At 43.4% G+C, this 10,171-nt stretch overlaps 1 protein-coding gene across 17 annotated transcripts in view; it reads left to right on the top strand.

Moving 5' to 3' along the window:
* Positions 1-10,171, top strand: part of LOC147625046 (uncharacterized) — a 39,241-nt gene that overhangs the window by 4,616 nt on the left and 24,454 nt on the right. The gene's annotated exons all lie outside the window — the stretch shown is intronic.

The raw sequence follows: 10,171 nt of genomic DNA, 5'->3' as shown, positions 1-10,171 counted from the left end.
CACAAGTAATGCTCCTCTCTCATCATCTAAAAGACACTCAAAATTCTTCTAGTCAAGTATTGTGGTTGCGGATCTCTCCCAGCATGCCCAGTGGTCTGCCAGTATCATCTCTGATAAGGTCATGCCTAGTGGTATGACGTAAAAATATCCGCATACTGCTCCAAGCTTGGATAATGAAAGAAACCACTGGGGAGGATGGGGGCGGTGATCTGCCTTAGAGAAAGCAAAATGTGTGTTGTGCTTCTAGTCACCACCACTTACATGGACACATCTAAGAATATGGTACATGGAGAAATCCTTCCAAGGCTTAGTACTAGGAAGGAATGCTCTAACCACCAACTTGCAAAGGAGGGCTTTGCATTGGATCTTTGGATCAATGATGTTCAATCTCTCTTCATGCCCTTCATGTTGAGGAAGGATAATAGTTTTCCAAGTAACTCTGGCCTTGGTATTTGACAAGGTCACAGCTAAACGTTTCAGTGCTGAAACGAAACGTTGTTGAAACGATTCATTTTAGAATGAAACGTTTCAACACCGGGAGGTGGCCAGTGAAACGATGGACCGAAATGATTATTATATACATAAATTTTAAAATCTGAAGGTTGGGGGGACCAAATCTGAAATTTCAGATTTGGGCTTCCAATTGGAGAGAGGAAGTGCAATCTCCCCCTGCAATGTGGGGGCCCAAATCTGAAATTTCAGATTTGGGCCTTCAAACTTAATTACTATAATAGCGTACAATCAAGAAAACAAAAGTACCAAAATCATATAACCAATCAGTAATTACCAAACAGAATTTAAAACTACAAGTCTACAATACATTATTGATTGCATCCATGGACAGTGATTTCCTCATACTTAGTCATATATGTAACATTGAAAAAAAGCATGCCTCATGAGGTCATGTCATTGACAAGTCATAAGATCAAGATTTCTAATAACTTAAAGTTTTAACATGATTTAGTGGCAATGGGCATGCACGACTAAATAAGAAATGTAATAGTTAACTTGGCATTACTGGAGTCCAAAAAAGAAAGTGCAATACATCAAAAAAGACCATGACACAAATAAAGTCCTAGGCTCTCCTAGCCTAGTCACTATCATTACTCACACTCAGAGGGAGTGGGAGTAAGTCTGGAGGGTAAAGGATCCATCTCTCTAGTCCATCTAGATGGATTGTCTACATCTCCACGACCTTCTCGGGCGGGCGGCTCCTACTGTAGATGTCTCCAATGGATGTCTTCTCATGAGCACGGTGTTATGTGCAAAGTGTGTATCTACCGTGTGCTATACGCATGCAAGACTAGTTTCGAGGCTTGGGGAAGCTTGGAACTAGGCAGGTTGATTGACGAGCTGAGTTAGGGAAATACTAACGGGCGGGCACCCAAGTATGGACGGGCGGGCGGCCAAGTGTGGACGCCCGATGACCGGCCAAGAGCCTATAAAAGGGTGGCCAAGGTTAGTTATTGTATTATAGAGAGTCTCGCGAGTTTGTGAGAGCTCAAAGGTCTTGGAGCGTGGATCTAGTGCAGACGTGTACCTGCTTTATACAATCGAGGCCGGCAGCGATCTCGAGGCCCGCGAGGGCAGCTTCGTGGCGGTATGGGACGTCGCGAGGAGGAGATTGGTCGGTACGTCATCCTAGTTAGCTCAGCTCGTGGCTCGGTGGGGACAGCCAAGACTGTGGGCTCGCCCACGGCTGTCATGGTTGGGAGGTGAGTCAACCCCTTGCTTGTTTGTTGTTCGTTTGTTTGCAGGATTCGAGTTTCGAACCAAGATCGATCACGAGGGGATCCGTGGGGATTTGACAGTGGTATCAGAGCATACCTCGTGAACGAGCAAGTCGGTAGGTAGAGAAGAAGAGGTCGAAGAAAGGTATGTGTTAAAAAACTTGCTGTTTTTTCTGTGCATACTGCAGATTTCAGATTTAGTATGTGTTTTTTCTTCATCAAAGACACCCATGTTGATGGGAGATGGTAGATTTAGAAGGGTCGCTTGCTTTGCAAGGAAGAGGAGTCTTGTTTGTGCAGTCGCATGAGAGAAAACAGAAAAAAGAAAAAAAAGCAGGTTTGCTTTTCTGGTTTGAACGAGAGAGAGAGAGTGAGAGAGAGAGCGTTTGTGCGCTGGCAGGTACTGGCGTTGTCTATCGAAGGCTGGCGGGTCTCTGTTGGCGGTCCTGCAGGCGGGCGCATGGACCTACGTGGCCAGGCAGCCAGGCCCATGTAGGCGCCTAGGCCAGGCGGGCAGGCGCCCAGGCCAGCCCAGGCCTACGCAAGCGCTCTAGCCAGGCAGGCGGTCGGCTCTATGTTGGTAGGCGGCCCAGTGTAGGTAACGGCTGGCACAGTCGCGTCCTGCCGTGAAGGCGCCGGCAGCCCATCTGCTGACGACTGCATCCGCCGGGAGACAAGCATGCGCCGGCAGCTTCAATCGACGGCAGGCAGCCAGCACACCGACGGGTTATTCCAGGAGGAGAAAAAAAAACAAGGAAAGCACGTTTTTTTTAGCTTTCGTTTTTTTTTTTGGGTTTATTTTTTTTAAAAGTTTTAAAAGAACCCTCCTTCAAGGTTTCCAAGGTGTTTTATTTTTTTAAGACTATATATATATATATATATATATATATATATATATATATATATATAAATGCAAAAGCAAAGCAAAAGCTAAGCCTAGCTTTTGGAGATTTTTTGGCTTTTGGGAAACCTTTATAAACCCCCTCAAGTGGGCTTCTTGCCACACATCTCTCAAGTTCTCAAGTTTTCAAGCTCTCAAGCTCTCAAGTTCGCTCGCACTTTCATTGTGCAAAGATCGAATTTTCTCTCCACATCCCTTCTTCACGATGTCGACCCAAGAATCAGAGTTGGAGCCCCTTGTGGAACGCGAAGGCTTGTCGGCTAACGGAAGGCACCGATGCCGATCTTTTTGACGATTTTGTGTCAAAATCCGATTTCCAAGAGTTCAAAGTAGCTCTTGAAGCTTCTTCGACGGAACGTCAGGCACAAATCGCAACCCAGATGCAAGCTTTGCAGAACTCCATCGCTCTCTTGACCACTACCCTCTCTACTTTCTCGGGTATGGATACCTTGGCTTTAGCTTTAGGCCCCAACATTACTATGGAACCGTTCGGGGGCGAGCAAAAGCAGCGAACCAAGGAGATCGTGGACACGTGGCTACATAAGTGGCAAGTTCAGTTTCAGTTTCATCCATATGATGATGGAAAGAGGATCCAGTCAGCAGGTTTCCTGTCCGGCAAAGCTTTGCTTTGGTGGAAGGAACTCAACCCTAAGCCAACGACTTGGGCACAATTTGAAGATATCTTCAAGAAAGAATTCCTCAGGAAAGAGGATGATTACGATGTTGTTGTCCGGTTTTCAGCTTTGACCATGACCTCGTAGCATCTCACTTATGAGGTCTACCTCTAGAAGTTTCGTGACTTGCAAATGAAAGCTACAAAGATGGATCCCACTACTCTTTTGGGATTTTTCGTAGCTGGTTTACCCGACTCGTACCGATTAGAGGTTAAAAATAACAAATGTAAAACTTTGGACGAGGCCTTTCATTCAGCTCGTATCTATGATGATACCAAGTTGAAACCCGTTACCGAGCAGGGGAACAAGCATAAAAGAAATTTCTCCGCACCTATGGCTAACACGACAGAGGAAAAGTCTTCGGACCAACCCTCGAAGAATTCAAGCTCGACACCAGCGAAGAAGAAACGACTCCTTAGGGCTTTAAAGCTCAAGAAGGAAGGACGTTGTTTTATCTGCGAAGAAAAAGGACACATGCGTAATGAGTGCCCGAAGCAAAAGGGTACCGAGTCAAACGCAGGACCTAAGCCAAAGGCAGCTAACCAGTTGTCTTTGACAGGTACGTCAATTACTGTACATTCTTGCCCTAGTACTTGTTCTGATTGTCTGTTCAATTCTAAGGTATTTGGCTTGCATGATCTTCTCCGAGTTTATGGAGAAGTGAATGGCCATAAGATTCACATTCTTTTAGACCCTGGCAGTTCGCATAACTTTGTTAACTACAAACTTGTGCAGAAATTGAGTCTTGATACGACACTCAGCGACCATACCTATGAGGTACGCCTACCTGCGGGAAGGCAAGTTTGGGATCGCAAGGTGGAGATGCTTCCAATCCAGATTCAAGACTACAAAGATACTCTGGAATGCTATGTTATGCATCTGGAAAATGTAGACTTGTTATTAGGGATTGAGTGGTTTAAGACTCTGGACGTCCAGATAGATTGGTCTAGTCATATTTTTTCTTTTCAGCATAGGGACACCAAGTATAGTATTTTAGGTGATTGTATTCATCCCTCTCAGGGACCTCTTGTAAATACAATTGATTTTGAAAATATAATGGATTCTTCTTTGTATACCGCTTTCCATTGTGTATTGATTCCACTTTCTTCTTTTTTCATCCCTTCCATGGATGTGAATGAATTAAGTGTGTTTGAAAGCAAAGAATTACAGAAGATACTTGATTCGTTTCAAGATATATTTCCTAAGGAACTGCCATCGGGTTTACCACCTGAATGGGCAGTAGATCATCGTATTGACTTGATCCCTGGTGCTCATCCTGTCAGTATTCCACCTTATAGGATGAGCCAAGCCGAGGAAGATGAGTTGGCTTAACAACTCGAAGATTATTTGAGGATGGGCCAGATCCGTCCAAGTAAATCACCTTGGGGTGCACCTGTGTTGCTTAGGAGAAAGAAGGACAATACCTGGAGAATGTGTATAGATTACAAGAGATTGAACAAGCTGACCATTAAGAACCCTTATCCTCTCCCTAGATCAGATGACCTGATTGACCGATTAGCAGGAGCGAAATATTTCACGAAGATAGATTCACGTACTGGCTATCACCAGATACATATTCATGAAAGGCATGTGGAAAGAACCGCCTTTCGGACTAGGTATGGCCATTACGAGTTTCTCGTATTACCTTTTGGGTTAACCAATGCTCCAGTCACTTTCCTGCAAATGATGAACGATCTTTTTCGTGAACATTTGGGGAAATTTGTGGTGGTGTTCCTGGATGATATTTTGATTTATAGTCGTACTCTTGAGGATCATGTCAGACACCTCACGATTGTCTTATCTATTTTAAGACAGAATCGACTATATGCTAAGTTGAGTAAATGTGAGTTCTTTATGACTGACATCATTTACTTGGGACACAAGATCACTAGAGATGGATTGAGCATTGACTATGACCGAGTTCAGAAGGTTTTGGACTGGTCTATACCACGAACAGTGAAACAACTTCGTTCTTTTCTCGGTTTTGTTGTTTTTCTTCGAAAATCTGTACGGGAGTACACTCAGCTCACACTACCGATGACTGACTTATTGAAAGGTCGTGGACGTAAGTCAAATCAGCCTATCACTCGGAATAACGATTTGGATATGGCCTTCAGACTTTTGAAAGATAAAGTCAAGGAAGCACCTATCTTAGCATTGCCTGATCCTAGTCGGCCTTATGTTCTTGAAACTGATGCCAGTGACTATGCTATCGGGGTTGCTTTATTTCAAGATGGTAGACCGGTTGCTTTTGAAAGTAAAAAGCTAGACGACACTCAATCTCGTTGGCCAACCCTTGAGAAGGAGCTTTATGCTGTGATTCATGCTCTCAAGGTTTGGAGACATTATTTATATGGCTCCAAGTTTGTGGTATTGACTGATCATCAGTCAATCAAGTATGTGTGTGATGCGGATGATTTGAGAGGAAGGAAAGCTCGTTGGGCAGAGTTAATGCAAGATTTTGATTTTGAGATCTGTTATCGGAAAGGGTCCATGCTCCGATCATGACCAATAGTCTCTTATTAAACTATTGATTTTTGTTAAAGTAGCCACTTATTGGCGAGGATTGAAAGAATTACGTCGACTTACGAGGCTAATATAGATATCTTCACTATATTAAGGGACTAAGGTTATGTAGAAGGGTGAGAGAAGGGTGTGAGTGTGAATGGACTTGAGGTCCACTTGCTCACCTATTTAAAGGTGAAGCCATGAGGCATTTTGTATGAGAGCAAGGCCTAGTTGTATTCATAAACAACTTAATAAGCAAGAGTTTATTCTTGTACTTTTTGAGTCTCTCCTCTCCACACACTTGATCTAGCATGAGCACCACGTTTTCTCAACACACTAAGGATTGGAGATCATTTATTTGTGAAGATGGTAGCGTCGTTTGGAGAGGTTTGTAATTTGAAGGAAAATTCTAGACGATGGGCTGTACCATTGACCAGGCTTTTGCCCACAATGGCCTCCCTATCCAGAGATATACTTGGAAGTTATCGATGATGGTGAGGCTTTGGTGCAAACGTTCTCTAGGGCATGAGTATGGATATGTTCTCATGGAGCAGCTACTACATTATCATAGCCAAAAGAATAGTAAGCGATAAGCTTAACAAAAATGGAATGGCTATTTAAGATCCTTGGGAGTTGTTTGATAGGCCATATGTATGACTCCCTTATGTGTGTGTGTGTGTGTGTGTGTGTTTTGTTACCACGTGAGCAACAAGTTCTTGTGGCTACTCTCCTTTTTGAGAGAGTAGGTTCTTATGTCTACCACGTAGTTTCTACACTTACGCTTCACATCTAGAGGGGTGAACAGAGCATTATGAGTTTGTCTTTGATGCGCTCATAAGTCTCCATTACATATATGGGAATTGATTCTTGAATTGTTTCCTCAAATGTTATCGAGGCGGTAGGTAAGACTACTGGTTGGTTACCATTGGGGTTTTTTAGATACACAAGCTCTTGTGTAGGTGCTAAATGCATGAGAGTGGTTGAGTGACTTGCTTGGTGTTGTTTTGGTCTCCATTCTCATCAAACTTTAGGTGAAGCTGTTGGGGTTGAAGTTGGTGGTGAAGCTTTCTTCACATTGTTCGATTTTGGCAACCATATGATGGCATTACCATCATAGTATCCTTGTTGTTGAAGCACATGCAGGGGCACCCATCTTTGATGAACATTATAAACTGGTGGTTGATGCCTTTGGTGTGCTGAGGTTTGTTTCTTTGAATAGGTTGAGGGGACTTTTTGATTCGCTTGGGAAGCCAAGCGTTGGTATTTCCTTGGTAGTACCCTTGTTCTTGCAGTAATCTTTTTGGTACCCACACTTGTTGACTTGATGGAGTTCTTTAATGAACTAGCATAGGTTTTTGTGGCTAGTGATATGGAGTACTTTTATTTTTCCTTGGCCTCTAAGTGTTGCATTGAGGAAGAGGCTTTGATGATCGAGGCACCTAAATTTGATTGGCACCTTCGTAGTACTCTTGAGCTAGTTAGTACTCTGAGCTACAAGTAGCTGCTTCTCCACCCACATTTTGATATAATTAAGATACCTTGATTTGTGTTATCTTGGTGGATTTTTCTTTTTGGTGGAAGTGGAAGGTTTTGGGCCCTCATTCACATTGGTTGGCACTGAGGCTATAGGTTTGGGATTCATGTGCATTGTTGACAATGATTATGCTAGAGTCTCTTGTGGAGTGACTGTCAATGGTGAGGCTTTCGAGCATGCGGTTGTCTCCTTTGGTGGGCTTGTCGATGAAGAGGCATAGGCTCCGGGGCTTTTCCTTTGAGTTCCTTGTTAGAGATAGATGGTTGTGTTGTGGGAATCTCTTCAGGAATAGCTGTTAATTGTGAGGTATTGGTATCTAACTTCGTTGGTGAGGATGGGGTTTAAGGAGTAGATGCTTTATCGGAGTGTCGACTGTTGACGCAAATAATAGGTCATTATGTAGAGGGCCTTTTGTTGTAGAGGCTTATAACCTTTTGCGTTCAGCATCATAGAAATCCATTAAAGTTGGATCCTCTTCCTTGCAATATGGTATTGTTAACTTTTTGTTGTTGACCATCATGATGACTCTATCACTACTAGCAAAGCATAGTGGTGCTTGGGGAGCAATAGTCCATTTATGCCCCAAGATTAAATATGCTTCCAACACATACTCAACCACAAAAAACTTGCAAGTAAGAGGTTGAGGTTAGTTTCAATATACATTGTATGTTCAAAGTACCCCAAACATGGCATGTTCAAGTCTTGTGTAAAGGGAATTCTTTCAGGATGAACTGTGAGTGTTGGTTGACCTAACAAATCCCATAACTCGAGGGTCATGAGATTGTGTTCTCGTGTTGGATTTATCTATTGAATAAGAGTCATGTATCCAAGTTCCACCAAGGATGACATCATACTCAAGGGAATATAGGGTAACATGCAATGTAAATTTCACATCTCCATTGATTGTTTAAGTAGCATAGCTAAAGTAACTGGGAACTTCAATGTTTTGTCCATTGGCTCCTCTTGCAAGACCATTATCTGTAGGGATAAGTTTAGGTTGTCCCAATGTCACCCAAGTGTCTATTGACATGATGTTATGACTGGTTCGAGGCATGTTATGACTGGTTCGATGACTGGTTCGAACATGCTCCGATCATGACCAATTTTTACAAGCATGTGGGAGGGGCCCACATCCACATGCTTGGAAAGTTTGGTTCTCTACAACAACCTCCACTCTCCTTTTCTTCACATCACATAGGAGGGGATCAACCAGGTCATTGAGTTAGACCTTCTCTGGCAGCACATTCAGGATACTTGGATGACACCAAGGAAGGAGCTCCACACAAAAATGGGCCTTCTATAGGGACCACTCCCTGCAGTTCACAGAGGATGGCTTCATTCGGAGAGCCACATGGACATCCACATGTCACATGCCGTGCATATTGCCATTGGTTAGACCAGAGTCTCATTACATCGCCTACATACTATGAGATTCCACTGCCTCTTCAGAGAAGGATTTGGTCCACTCTCAAGGATCATGGCCTCGATGCCTTGGTTCGTTCCTACTACAGCTAACTAGATATTGGTAAGAGCTTTCCAGAGAACCCACACCTCAGATGCCACCCATGGACACACAAGCAAGCATCTCAGGACGCATGGAGGTGAGAGGCCCACACCCAGAGCCATCCCGTAGAACCAGACCACAGGGATGACACTAAACTGGTATTACACCGGGCAAGCATAGTTACCAAGGAACAGGAACAGGAACAAGAACGGAAATGACACCGCCTTAGGGAAACAGGAACGATTTGCAGAAATAAGGAAACGGGAATGGAAACGCCACATCATCAAGATTTCCTTTAGATATCCTACTACAAATCGGAAATATGAAAATACAAAACAAGTACAAAGAACTTCAAAGATACAAGACATATTTCATTTGAAAAAAAGGCACTTGGAACAGGTTAAAACAATGTAGATATTGCAAGAAAATGGAGGCCAATCAGTTCTTCTTATGCTGGTCGTTTCCTGGCCGTTTCCCCATTTCAGACGGGCAGGAAATGCCGTTTCCCCGTTTCCTGTTTCTATGGGGCCAAGTGCTCCTGCCTTCAACTTCACATTTGGAACATTCTACAGCACCATCAGGCCACCATCACCACCCGAACACTAGACACTATGGTCCTTGAGAGCCTAGTGCCCCATGACCACTATTCTACATGGACTACCACCAAGGGTACACCATAAGGTGGCACACATCTAGCTTCACACGGCACTGTATCCACATGTAACATCTATCTTACTGTGTAGCTCATTTACATTCAGTACTGTTATCTCATTTTCATTTCATTTTTTGTACAACTCAAGACATCGGTCTCAGAGACCACACACGTGTGGCTCTCTACTGCCCACACCCACTGCCCGCTTGGCCACGTGCCACTGCCCATGACACCCATCAAAAAGCAACTATGCTTGGATCGGGTCCTTCAGATAGTAGGCACTGTGGAGACATCTCCTAACCTCCTTTTAGAATCTTGATAACCCTTCTGATTCAACATGTACCAATGAAATGTGGGTACATGCTCCCACAACAGTTCGATGTCAGATAATGTACATTCCTTAACAGCATGCTGATGTGCTCAAGTCTTGTCACATGGCATTGGGCCCAGAACTTGTGTCCACACCATCAATACAAACACATGAAGAGAAAAATCTTTATAAGCTACCTTTTTAATGGGGGTATCATGAGTCCAATCATGAGTCCAAACAATGCACCATCGCAATGGATAAAAAAGCGATCTTCACTAAAACAAAGTTGTGATCACAAATCTAAATCATCTATAACTGCTTTCAGAATGGTCCCTGCATACTTTAAAAAAAAATATAT

This window comes from Cibotium barometz, chromosome 24 (assembly GCF_041138505.1).
Source record: "Cibotium barometz isolate CiBa-2024 chromosome 24, ASM4113850v1, whole genome shotgun sequence".
NCBI classification, from domain to species: domain Eukaryota; kingdom Viridiplantae; phylum Streptophyta; class Polypodiopsida; order Cyatheales; family Cibotiaceae; genus Cibotium; species Cibotium barometz.
The sequence above is the reverse complement of the archived record's forward strand: the minus strand, read 5'-3'. Positions and strand labels throughout refer to the sequence as shown.